A 13809-nucleotide genomic window follows, 5' to 3' on the forward strand; every position below is an offset into this window, starting at 1 on the left:
CGGTATAAACAACACAAACATTGAAAAAAGCACAAAGAACAACACGTTTAACTCAAACAAAAACAACACGAACATTTTAAAACACAACAAGGTACTCTGGTAGGGTCAGCGGGCGTATGACATTTGCGCCGATTTTGAAAATTTTCATTCTTTCATTTGCGCCGATTTCATTTTTTCATTTGCGCCGATTTTATACTTGCTCCTAATTAGATTTACAGGTAAGTTAGAACTTGTACATGTATTGTGCTATACCATTGGTAAAATCTGGTTATAATTGTTTTTCATCCATGTTTAAGTTAATTTTGATTCATATTGTTCTGGAACTTCGTTGTAACTTGATGGTCATATTGCACATTGAAACGGACCGAGAAGTAAATTCTTTAATCGTCGAGGGCCATACATATCGGAAGGTCAGTGTTCTCAAACATAACTACATATCTTACTAATGTACCATAAAATCGTGTAAAGCCAGAGTTACCACGGATTATATTGTCAAAACACATAACCATGTGGTAAATGTCCTAAAGACAGATGCTAAAGAACTACGGATACGGTCAACAAGGAAAAAAGTCTGGAGATGTATCTTGTAGGCCTCTTCCACCTCCCAGTGGTGAGCAGGGGACAACAGTTATATACATGTTGCGGTTGACAATTCATTACATTTGTACAAGTGGCAAATGGAAGAGGTCTATAATGATAAATGAAAAATAACATGACTTCGATGGAGAGTTCTCTCATTGACACTCACATCTTCTTATATCTATTAACCTGTAATTTACCTGTAATAAAATCGGCGCAAATGAAAACAAAAATCGGCGCAAATGAAAGAAAAAATCGGCGCAAATGAAATGCAGATCGGCGCAAATGCAAAACGCCGGGGTCAGCAGGTCGTTCTTCTCATGTTGCACCCGCCGTGTTGCTTATGCAAGTAGACACCCAGATGACATGTCTTATTAGTTATGGCACATGCGTAGAAAAGATGACGGGATTGTTTTGACATCAATTGGAAAATATCCGTTGTCATATGTAAAACATATAACGGTCAATCAACTCGCTATATGGCTTCTGTAAAATTTCTTGGAACTCTTGGTCCAAAATCAACTCTTTATCAAGGAAATCATGAAAGGAACTGCAAGTTCTGGAATGTCGTATTAACTGGGAGATATATACTTCATATGAGGTGCTGCTGGATACACAGAAATGGAAAGCTTACAATTGGGAATCTGAAGGCATCTCTGTTGTTGTTCTCAACCGACCCTTATTGTCAATTTCTAGATGCAAGTCAGATGTAAGGAAGATTTAATTGTATCTAATGTGTGAAAATCAGTAAATGTAAATCATCTTTACTTTGACACAAAGACAAAAACTTCCACTAAGACTATCTTCGACAACGGAACTATGACTTTATGTAGTAATAAACGATGATTGACGACCTGCTGCTTGCTTCGCATCATTGGCAAGTTTTTCATGAAAACAAATGAACATTGAATACGGTAGTAATGTTAGGCAATGATTATTGACCGGAATTGAAGAGCGGGAAGTGTGGACTTGAAAATGAGGGTGTGCATGGATTGTGGCAGACATTCATATTGCAACAAGACAAGAGTTTTTGCAAAGGTTCTCTTACGTGCATGCAGAGAGTGGGATGCTCATCTTACACGGGTTATCAAATTAAACGTTAATAATTACATACAGAATATGACTGTATTTACACATAACGCTCACAGGTATTTGGGACATGGACCACCCCTTTTTTTTTAACTGTAAAAACTGTCTTGTTTTTTTCTCTATATTTACAATTTTCTACAATGTATAGTCAAATAGCAAGTCTCAACAATCCATTACTAGTCGATTACAATACCTTTTTGTCGAGCCTTCGACTTTAGTCGAAAAAGCGAGACTAAGCGATCCTACATTCCGTCGTCGTCGGTGTCGTCGTCGTCGGCGGCGTCCACAAATATTCACTCTGTGGTTAAAGTTTTTGAAATTTTAATAACTTTCTTAAACTATACTGCATTTCTACCAAACTTGGACAGAAGCTTGTTTATGATCATAAGATAGTATCCAGATGTAAATTTTTTAAAAATAATATTCCATTTTTTCCATATTTTACTTATAAATGAACTTAGTTTTTTCTGCGGGGAAACATTACATTCACTCTGTGGTTAAAGTTTTTAAAGTTTTAATAACTTTCTTAAACTATTCTTGGTTTGTACCAAACTTGGACAGAAGCTTGTTTATGATCATAAGATAGTATCCAGAAGTAAATTTTGTAAAAAAATAAATCCATTTTTTCCATATTTTACTTTAAAATGGACTTAGTTTTTCTGCAGGGAAACATTACATTCACTCTGTGGTTTAAGTTTTTAAAATTTTAATAACTTTCTTAAACTATCCTGGGTTTGTACCAAACTTGGACAGAAGCTTATTTATGATCATAAGATAGTATCCAGAAGTAAATTTTGTAAAAAGATAACTCCATTTTTTTCTGTATTTTACTTTTAAATGGACTTAGATTTTCTTCCAGTTAACATTACATACAGTCTACAGTTAAAGTTTTCAAAACATTTATTAGATTCATTAACTATCCTAAATTTTTACCAAACTTGGACAGAAGCTTCTTACAATCATAAGATAGTATAAGAGGAATATTTTTATTGATTTTTTTCCTCATTTTTGTTGAGCCTGCGATTTACAGCAAAAGTAGGCGAGACACTGGGTTCCGCGGAACCCTTACAAATTTTTTTACTATCCATTTATTTTAATTTTCACTATACGTTGCTATTCTTCATCTCCGAATTATATATATAATAATTTGTCGATTGTGCAATAGTGTAACGAATGATATAAATGCAAAAATACGCGTGAGAATTAAAAAAATAGCCAGTTTTGAATAATGCTATGGATATTTTGAATAAAGGAATGGACTGCTGCGACCCTACAATCAAAATTTTACGTAATAAATGTATATCAGTTCCAGGTTGAATCTCCCTTTTTCTACATCAGGAATGCCTGTACCAAGTCAGAAATAGGACAGTTGTTTCCCACTCGTTTGATGTGCAAATTTTGAACAATAAAATGGATATTTTGAATAATTGAATGAACTGCTGCGACCCTTCACCCCCTAATTACAGTTATTCCTTATGTGTCATTCGAAAACTTATCACTAGTGGAACAAACGGGATATAGTCAATATGTTCTGCAACGACTTTTAGATGAGAAACGGCAGACCTAGAGGTCAAAATACGTGTAGAAACCAAACAAAATAGCCAATTTTGAATAATGAAATGAATATTTTGAAAAATAGAATGGACTGCTAATTTGTTTTCCCTAATTTCAGATATACCTTATACGTCATTTAAAAGCTTACCAACAGAAGAATAACAGTTATATAGTCAACATGTTCCGCAAACCCTATGAGGCGTTTCGGAAGATCTAAATGTCGAAGCAGTAAGAAATTATAGTTTATTTTGAATAATGGAATGGATTCAATTTGTAATGTTTTTAGTGTCAATTTCATCATTTAAAATGTTCTACCTTTCCAAATATATCAAATAATTGTTCAATTTTTATTTGTTTCTTAAAATTTGTGTTTGTAAATGTATAATGCTTATAAGGGTTTCCCCTGTGTAATGTAATACACCAGACGCGCGTTTCGTCTTCATAAGACTCACCAGTGACGCTCAGTTCAAAATAGTTATAAAGCGAAACACGATCAAAGTTGAAGAGCATTTGAGGACCCAAAATTCCCAAAAGTTGTGCCAAGTACGACTAATATACGACTTGATATTTATTAAGAAATCATTTTAAATCTTGCATGATAATTTGAGTCAAATAGGTGAACATGAATTTGATAGCTATTGCCCCTTAAAAATGTTTATATCTTTGACTCCATGGGATTTTGTTTTGTCCGATGTAATTAAATTATCACCTCGGACTGGAAAAATGTGACGTTGATAAAATCCTATTTGATAACGTATAATCTCATGGTATGCTATAAATCCAATGGAATTATAAAATCCCATATATGTTGCTGTTGTTTAGTTCTTACTACAAAGACAATTATAGTAAAGAAATCTAAAACTTGATATTTGATATTTGAAAAATCGCATTTTATTTCGCATACATATGTTGGTTATTTACAGGACACGGTATCTTTGGAGACGTCAGATTTGCAAATGAGTGTTTTGAGACACTAAGTACGGACCTGAGACTACTCGCAGTTACTGACAGCTAGTGCAAAGCCAATTACAAATTATAAAAAAAATTCATGCACCTTAGACTTTAATATCAATCAGTAGGCCTACACATCCAATATCAAATAGATGTAGCGAACACAAAGAAACCATTAACGTATTCAACTTGTTAAATTTTAAGTATCATATATGACTTTTTCCACTGTGTATATGTACCGTATTATGTATACTAGTCAATTACCACATATATAATATTCTTCATGCTACTTAAATACTTACCACATGTCCCTTTTATTTTTACAATCCATACATGTGTATATATTCCACTAAATATCCACCAAATCAATCCTTTTCAGTTCAGACTATAAATACTATTTTTGTATCAAGTCAGTGATAATGATGTACAAGAACGATGCATCTATTATAATTATGTAGCATATTTACCTGACGATATCAAGAATTTGGTATTTAGTCAAATCTTAACCGGAAATTGTGATTCTAAAATTTATTAAATGTCAACAACATGTCGAAATATTTAGGCTTGAAATAAATATATTTTTGGATAAGTTAATGCAAGCACACGAGGTGTATAGTGTCTTATACGATTACAGGTTTGTAATGTTTTTAAAACAACCATATTATATCAGTGTGTAAACACGTTAATTATGAGCTTTGAAAGTCAAGTAGTTCGAGCATTTTTCTGAGTAAGTTAAAAAATTTCAAACAAATATTCTTTACTATGGTTAGCATTCAATAGTCGTCAGTATCTACAGTGGCGGATCCAGAGGGGGGGTTCCGGGGGTCCGCACCCCCCCTTTATTTTGGCCGATCAATGCATTTGAATCGGGACATATGTTTTGCACCCCCCCTGCACCCCCCCTTTGCCCTGGGCTAGCACCCCCCCTTTCGAAAATTCCTGCATCCGCCACTGATCTATAGATTAACAACTTGTGGTTATATTGATAATTTAGAATCTTCTTTGAAGGTGGTGCACGAATTCGCAGCTAAATAACTCGATTGATGTGTCATTTGTATACAAGAGTTATATTCCTTTGAACTATGAGTCTATGTTAATTTCATAAAGTCAATATGTTGATTGTCTACCTTGAACAGGGTTATAATTATATCTTATAAACATAGTTTTTTTTATTGAATTTAAAATCGTTACAAAATCAGTAATGTACTAGATACTCGTATTTTTCAATAGTTTATCAAAGACATTTATGTATATCTATAATTTCTATTAATTGTTTTGAAATGTTTAAAATTAATATATACCAATATAAAGAATTATTTTGTTATCTTATAAATATTTTTTTTTGTTATCTGTAAGTATTCTTATCGTGTTTATACGTAAAAAAATAAACAAGGTCAAATCTGCCTTCATCATCACTAACTTTCTTAGAGCGATGAGACAAACTAATCTAAATCACAGATCACAGGCACTTACAGAATAAAACATTCCTTTGTTAGGGGGAAATATTCTAAAAAAAGTGAATATGTCACAGAAAAAGCATCTTCCCAGTATTCATGAAATTGCTCTCTATTAATGCCATATCCTGGAAATTATTAAAAAAACTCACTTTTTGCCTACTTTTTGAGGTACAATATGCCGGTGAAAAACATTAATTGTGCTGTCAAGAATACACTGTTTCAAGTTGTGGTATGCATCAAAAATTGTCCAACAGCATTCGTCATTCTACTCGTAACGGCGTTTGTTTCTTTTTTTTTTTGTTTTTATTGTGTATACCATTATGCCAGAACTCAAATGAAGCATTAAGCTGATGTTACTTATCTGCTTTACTCGATCCCTTAAGACAAATACATTAAAGAAGTGTAATAACGCCTAACACAAACACAAAACAGTACACCATAGTCACCATTTTATTCCAGAAGCTTCTTACTGATGCCGAATGCTAGAGTGTAACATTGTAATTGGGACCTACCCAAAACAATTAGAACTTTTGACTATAAATGAAAACAGAACTATATCATCTTCCTATAATGATTGAATGTTAGGAAAATTGACCAGAGTTATCTTACTTTAATCACAGAGAGGGAAAAGCAAACAATTTTTAATTTAAGCCTAATTAACATTAAAACAATTTTCCATTAACAAATAAAGTTACCTTATTGAAATATAAGGACTTAGCTAAATCTGATATTATGATTTTTTTATGACAATAGAGAAACATGCTAAAATTATTATGGTTATTTATATGTAAAACTATTACAGTTTAAACTCCCTGGTCAAGTGCTCATATATAATCTCGATACCTTGACGAGTTCGAATCGAACAAATCCGTGTACCACTGAGTTCATGAAGAATAACAGCTATTTTCCTAATGCATTTAGTTTGAAGTTTTGATTGGCTTGCTTGCTTTGTTTGTATAAATGTTTGCACAAACATCCAATAGCATTATAAAAGCTGAAGCACCAGCTATCAACTGATTGTGATTGTAAAAACTTACATTACTTAAGCAATCAGTTATATAAACAAAGCAAGCAAGCCAATCAAAACCTTAAACTACATGCATTAGGAAAATAGCTGTAACACTGTTAAGATTTATGACCCCTTCTGTACCATGTGAATTACCGAAAATTTCAAACTGTAATAGTTACAAAACAGAAAAATATTGAATAATAGAAATGTTTGTAAATATACCAAAGGGAAAATTCGTGCAAAGCATTATTATTTATTGTTTCATTTGCATTTTTAAATAGAAAAGGGGGATTTTGTGGCAAATAAAGCCAACATTTTTGTAGGAAATCCACAAAATTTTGATAGAGATTTTTGTTATAAAATTTTAAACATAGATTTATACTCACTTGCTTTTTTATGTTGTGCTAGCGTTAACAAAAGGAGCTGAACAACCTTTAAATCCCAAACAGCCTCATGCTAAGTCACTAAAGTTAAGCGCACCTTTTAAGGTGTACTGATTTGGTCCATTACATTTTTTTAATCAATATCTAAATTTGTAAATTTGTTTAAAGGAACCATTGTGCTGTAGCGCTACATGCAATCACCTATCTATCAAGCACCGAATTGCCAAATTTGGGAGTACAAGGGGAAAGGCTGTGGATTTTCTATAAAATGTCCATATGTTTAGCATTGAATCACACAAGGATATAAGATCTAATATTTATTCTTCGGTTCTTTTCTTCAACATTTTCTCTGTTGTCTTTTTTCATTACGTGTCAAAGTGCGGTCTTCAACAGGAAGCCTTGGTTCACAACGAACAACAAGCTATAGAGTTCCCCAAATATGACTAGTCAAACGGGAAAACAAACGGTCTAATCTATATAAAAAAAGAGGAGAAACGAGAAACACTTATAATCAAATCTGGTTAAACCGAAACCTTAACAAAGTATTTTGATTAAACTCATAGAAACTTACAACCACAAATTTTACATCAGTTTCCTTAGCATAATGTTTGATTTAATTTTGTTTTAATAGGTAATTATGAAATAAACACATCTAATTATTGATGTTGTTTCTAGAGGACTGACAAAATGATGTAGATTCATATCCTCTACACCGTTCTATCCTTTAGTATAAGCAATATTATACTAGAAATGATAAATTCATTTTTTGTTATGATAAACTTTAGAAAAAAAAGCAAGTAATACATTGCGCAATGACGGAAAAGTCAAAGAAAGTGAAAGTTTAAAAAAAAAATCCTCTTTTGCTTTTAATCATCGACTGGAGTAGTAGATGAATAATTAAACAATGCTCAAATATCTTGCTTTTATATAATGGTGTTACATTTGCATATAATATCACTAGAACACACCCGTGATATCGAAGGTCCGTGACTGAATTAAAGTATATAAATATGCGAACTATGCGTAAGCCTTATTTTAGTATTGGTATTGTCATCTGATAAAGTCATGTCGATTATAAGATGCACAGTTATCTCTGCTTTCAAATCTGATTTTTAGTATTCGTATTATTATCTTAGAAAGTCTTACTGATTAAAATACTACATTAGGGAACAATTTGACAACGATTGAATTTAGTAGTGTCAACTCTGTGATTATGACCCGTTTATATAGCAAAATCCTAAATACACCGTTTGGTGGTGCGCCTGTCAGATGCGGAACATACAGATAAGGTAATAGGTAGCAGGTGAATATACTATTGGTATCAGTATCGGATTCGATCCGGAACTTGTTAATTATTGGCAATATTAATTATGTGGAAAACAAAAGGGTCTGGAGCGGTGTAATTTTCAATCTACACCATTGTCCTATATTAGCTATATATAAAGTTGAATTCTTTGATTTGTCGTTTTTACCCCATGACGGCTGACAAATTGGACCTCGTTATTTTAGAATTATAGATAGTTATCCTATCTTTTTTGACAATGTTCAACTTTTAGCAACAAAAAAGCAACAGCCAAAATTATCAAATTTAAGATTACTGCAAATGAAGTGATCTTTCATTGTACAGATTGGGACAAAGACATCGTCAATGAAGATTGTAGCTAAAAGAATAATTAATAGTAAGAAATGTACCTAGTCAGTTGAATTTAATCCCAATAAACGCTTTTCAAGAATTAAGTAACACAAATGCAGCATACATAGCAACGGTTAAAAGAATAGAAGGTACGTTAAAAGCCGGTTTTTTGTTTTTTTTGGTATAAGTGCATATTTGTACAATGTTTTTGCATAGACTTTTAAAAAAAGTTGACAGTTTTTATTCACGTGAACAGTTGATTGCCTAGCCACGGATTTCCAATAATCCAGATGAATATTTGGTATAAATTGGTTCCATCATTAGCTTGAACCTAGTAATAGCCGTGGTCCTAGAAACTACATAGGACTTTTTAATGCATAAAAAAATGAGATAGCTTTTTTTTTTAAGGAAGCTGGCTTGTCATGTTTTGGATTTTTTGTCAGATTTTCGGAATCCTCTGGTTTTATCAATTTGAATGCCTTGAAAAAAATTTGCTTGGTGACCACAATTTTCTTTTTTGTAAATCTTTTACATGTATAATAATTAGCCATTTTTAAAAGTCTTATAAAATTTTAATTACTTTTTAACAGTTTTTGTGAACTTCAACTTGGCAATGATAAAGCTATGAAAAGTCAAGAGAGGATATTTTACCGCCAAAATTTCAATGGCTAATATCTCGAAAACAAGCACGGTGACCTTTATATTTTTTTTGCTCTTTGGATTCCTTTATAAATCCCCTTTCAATATAAACTAGTGATTTGAAAAGTTAATTACTTTGAAACTAAGAAGCGAACTCCCTTAAATCATTTGATCTCGGGCATTTTATAGCTGACTATGCGGTATGGGCTTTTCTCATTGTTGAAGGTCTTTCTGTTATCTATATTTGTTAATACCTGTGACAGTTGGTCTGTCGACGAAAGTTGTCTCATAGGCAATCATACCACATCTGCCTTTAAAATTAAAACTGAACACTGTATTGTATTTGAGTTATCTCCCTTTGTTCATTATTGTATATTTTTTTATAACAGATGCATACCCTTACATGACATTGTGTAGTATTGACAAGTTCTAAGGAGCCTTTTATTCTATTTTTATATAGTTTAGCACTCTATTATTCGCCATTCTTTAATTGTATGCCTTTCTTTATTGTTATGCCCATTTTATAGTCTTCATATTTGGCCTAATATTCTTTTCTCCAAAATCTTAACAAACCGTCGAGATGATGATGAAAGTATTTTATTTTTGCAGCCTTTCGGTATATAATAAGATTTCATATGCATGTTTATATAGACTTTGAGGTTTGTGCATGTGGATGCATTTTTTTTTTTTTTTTTTTTTTTTCACAGAGGACTCAATTGATTTGTGTAACATACTTTTGTGTTGTTTTCGTCCTGAATATGCATGAAATAATTTCCACTAGACATTAGTGGTTAATAGGCGCACGACTTTCAACACTCGAGACAAGCTCGCCATCAAGAGACTTCCTAGGCGGATAGCACATGCTGAACTTGCTTTCCAAATCATGGTTTTGGGTTGTTTTTTTTCTAATTTTCTTCGTCTTCATTGGTCTGGTTGTTGTCTCCTTGACACATTCCCCATTTCCACTCTCTATTTTATAACAGTGCACTAAACACGTATGATTTTATTTTTTTATTATATGATAGTATACATTTTTTAAACAAGATACCCTTATGGTGATAAAAGATTCAGAGACGATTTTTGTGAAATTTAACGGACGACGGGCGCGTCAATAATAATTATTGATTAGAAAAGCTCACTTGACTTGGGCCTAGTAAGCTCAAACGAAAAGTTCACTTGACCAATTTGGGCCTAGTAAGCTCAAACGAAAAGTTCACTTGACCAATTTGGGCCTAGCAAGCTCAAACGAAAAGTTCACTTGACCAATTTGGGCGCAGTAAGCTCAAACGACAAGTTCACTGAACAATGGTAAAGAAGAGCTTTCTTACAGGAAAGCTCAAAGTGATAGTACAGTCAATAAAAATAATCGACATTGACAAAATGAATGTATTTTGATTTTTACTGGGACAGTGTCTTTTTAACTTTAAAACGGGTAAGACTTTATATCAGAAAAGTTACATGTGAAAATTCTGGTAGCAACGATTGGTTTTTCGATGTTTTTTTTTAGACATTTTCGCTGTTCTAGTTGTGTGACAGTTTTGATAGATTTACTCGGAGCTACACCATTCTAAGGAAAACGTTTTGATGTATATATCGTTTTTATTATTTGATTAGTTAATTTTTACTTATTGAATGTTTTGATAACCAAAAATTAAAGCAGAAACGTTACATAGTAATATTGGAGTTCATTTAACTTTCCATCAAGCAACAAATTATTTCTCGAATGTCGGAGCCGCGTTTGACAGTCTCTCGAATGACGAAAACATCATAAAATCGTACAGTTCCGTTCCCACACTGTGAAAATATAGTTCCATCTTTTTTATGCCCCACTTATGCTCCACCTACGATAGTAGAGGGGCATTATGTTTTCTGGTCTGTGCTTCCGTTCGTTCGTCCGTGAGTCCGTGAGTCCCGCTTCATGTTAAAGTTTTTGGTCAAGATAGTTTTTGATGAAGTTGAAGTCCAATCAACTGGAAACTTAGTACACATGTTCCCCATGATATGATCTTTCTAATTCTAATGCCAAATTAAAGTTTTGATCCCAATTTCAAGGTTCACTGAACAAAGTAAAAGATAGTGCGAAGCTCAGGTCAAAGTTTTGGTTAAATTTTTTGGTCAAGGTAGTTTATGATGAAGTTCAAGTCCAATCAACTTGAAACTTAGTACACATGTTCCCTATGATATGACCTTTCTAATTTTAATGCCAAATTAAAGTATTGACCCCAATTTTACGGTCAACTGAACATGTAAAATGATAGTGCGAATAGGGCATCCGTGTACTATGGACATTTTCTCGTTTTGTATAATTTCAACTGGGTTATCAGCTGTAAGCAACCACGTCAATATCATTTGACACGGTCTACTCGTGTACAAAGTTTATCCCTCCTACAGTTGTCTTTTATCTGTCAACCTCCTAATGTCCACACCAATCAATACAGTTAACCTTGATCATTACACATGTGGACACTTTGTTTATTTTGGCACCTTCTGTAGGAATAAAAAAAATGAACATGTCCATTAGACACAGATATTCCAATTTCTTAAGATATCGTCTATTTACTAATTTAAAAACCAATGACTCTCTATTCTCAAATGCACAAACGGCAAATTCATAATATTTTTCATTTTCAAAAGGGAAATAACTCGAAAAGAGTGCAATCAAAATCGAACTTAAATGTTTTACCAAGATGACAAACACTTGAGGATATTTACATATCCTGTTAACACTTTGTTGTGTTTTTTGCGGCAATTTACCTATATTATGTAATGTGCTTTTGTGTGCATCTTAATTAACAAACGAACACGTAAATCCTATACATTATGCTCTATTACATATAAATTGTATTCTTGTTTTTCACTTTTGCTAATGTGCTTCGTCTGTTTTTTGTTTTTTGTTTTTTTTTGTTTCTTTGACGTGGCTTAGTACTTATACATCCGTCACTGTCTTATAGTGCATTGGTAAGTTCTTGTATTCTTGTCTCTCATTTTTACTAATGTGCTTTGTCTGTATGCTTTTCTGTGTTTCATTGGAACATATTTGTTTGTTTTATAGTGATTAAGATTACTAGCATAACACAATGTTGACTGTTGTGCCCCAATTTTTGCCATATTATACGTATTTTGTTTTTGTTTTGTTCACACATCGTTGTCAATATATTTGAATTTTATGAGACTGTCATACAAGTAAGAGGATTAACTAGCTATAAAACCATGAAAGAAAATGCATGTACAAAGTCAGGCATATGACAGTTGTTATTCATTCGTTTAACATGTTTGGGGTTGGTTTTTTTTAATTTTGCAATTTGAATAGGGACTTTGAATTTTCTCGGCGTTCTGTACTTTGTGATTTTACTTTTTATTAATTTTCTTATGATAAATATTTGCACACTTGTTATTTTACTAGTAAGTATAATCCAAAAACATTATAGAGAAATATATATTATCGTTGTAATTTATCGTGCTGTGGTGAATGGATTTGCTAGAGTGCTAAGTAACAAGACAGATAAACCAATGGAAAATACATGAACACCTTACATTCATTCAATACATCAAGTTACGTATAAGCAACCAAGAAAACTAAACACTGGCCAATGAACCATGAAAATGATTTCAAGGTCAGATGAACCATGACAGACAGACTTATACACCTTGCAATACTTTAATACAACACATATAGCTGACCTATTGCTTATAACGTGCGATGAACCGTTAAAATGAGGTCAAGGTCCAATAAAACCTGCGAGAGTGACATGTACATTATAAAATATTGCCATACACCAAATATAGTTGACCATATAGAATTCGAAAAAAAGAGTAAAACACAAAAACTAAACTTTGACCACTGAACCATGACAACTGCCAGTAGGACAGGTACACCTTACAATCATTCCATACGCCTTATTGTTTTCAACGATCACTGAACAACGAAACCGAAGTCAAGGACAACGGACATATGACAGGCGGAAACTTCACAACATAAGGCATCTGTATACAAAGTATGAATCATCCAGGTTTTCCACCTTAGCCAAAGGGACACAGTTTGTTGTTCCCATATTTTCTGACAACTTAACAGTCCGCAAGAAGTCAGTTCACATTACTCCGAAACACTATTGAGTCGGATAAATAGTCGACTAATCTTTGATCTAACTCCCTATTGCCGCACTGAGAGGTAAATCGGCACACCGGTGTACCAATCAAAATGTTTTGGTTTGATCCGGTCGGAAATCAAATGCACGACCTCCGTCTGTCAAGACATGCATGATTGTTACTGAAACACGTGTAAGGTACCCAAACCCAGTGTCTCGCTTACTTTTGCTGTTAGTCGCAGTCTCAACAAAAATGAGGAAACAATTGTTAAAAAAAAATCTCTAGATACTATCTTTTGATTGTAAGAAGTTTCTGTCAAAGTCTGGAAATATACAGCTGCGCCATGAACGCACGATACGCTCGTCGTCGCTAATTCAAAGAATAAAGTTCAATTACTTCTCAATCTCATATCAGAAATTCACGAAAAAC

Source organism: Mytilus galloprovincialis, chromosome 5 (assembly GCF_965363235.1).
Source record: "Mytilus galloprovincialis chromosome 5, xbMytGall1.hap1.1, whole genome shotgun sequence".
Lineage (NCBI taxonomy): Eukaryota > Metazoa > Mollusca > Bivalvia > Mytilida > Mytilidae > Mytilus > Mytilus galloprovincialis.